Here is a 360-nt window from a genome sequence, read left to right on the forward strand (position 1 = left end):
GTGTTGCTAAGCAGTTTGTCGCGCCACTACTTCCCAGCAAAAACACATAGGTAGTGAAGGGCGGGCGTTTGGGGGATGTCTTTTGTTTTTGACGTTCGAAAAGTGCTATTTATCAGCCTAATTTGAATAAACCTTTTTGAGGTTGAATGCTAAAACAAAATATATTACTTTTGAGTTTTCATTCATTTTAATATCTATCATACTCATTAATAAGCTGAAACTATCAGCCGACAAAAACTTTGCCGTTGGCAAGACTCTGAATTCTAAGGCGACATCTCAATAGATACCAACAGTTATTTTTACCCCTAAAACCAGATTTATTTTGTCATCCTCGGTGGTCAAGATAAAAATTAAAGTCAG

Source organism: Helicoverpa zea, chromosome 31 (genome assembly GCF_022581195.2).
Source record: "Helicoverpa zea isolate HzStark_Cry1AcR chromosome 31, ilHelZeax1.1, whole genome shotgun sequence".
NCBI lineage: Eukaryota > Metazoa > Arthropoda > Insecta > Lepidoptera > Noctuidae > Helicoverpa > Helicoverpa zea.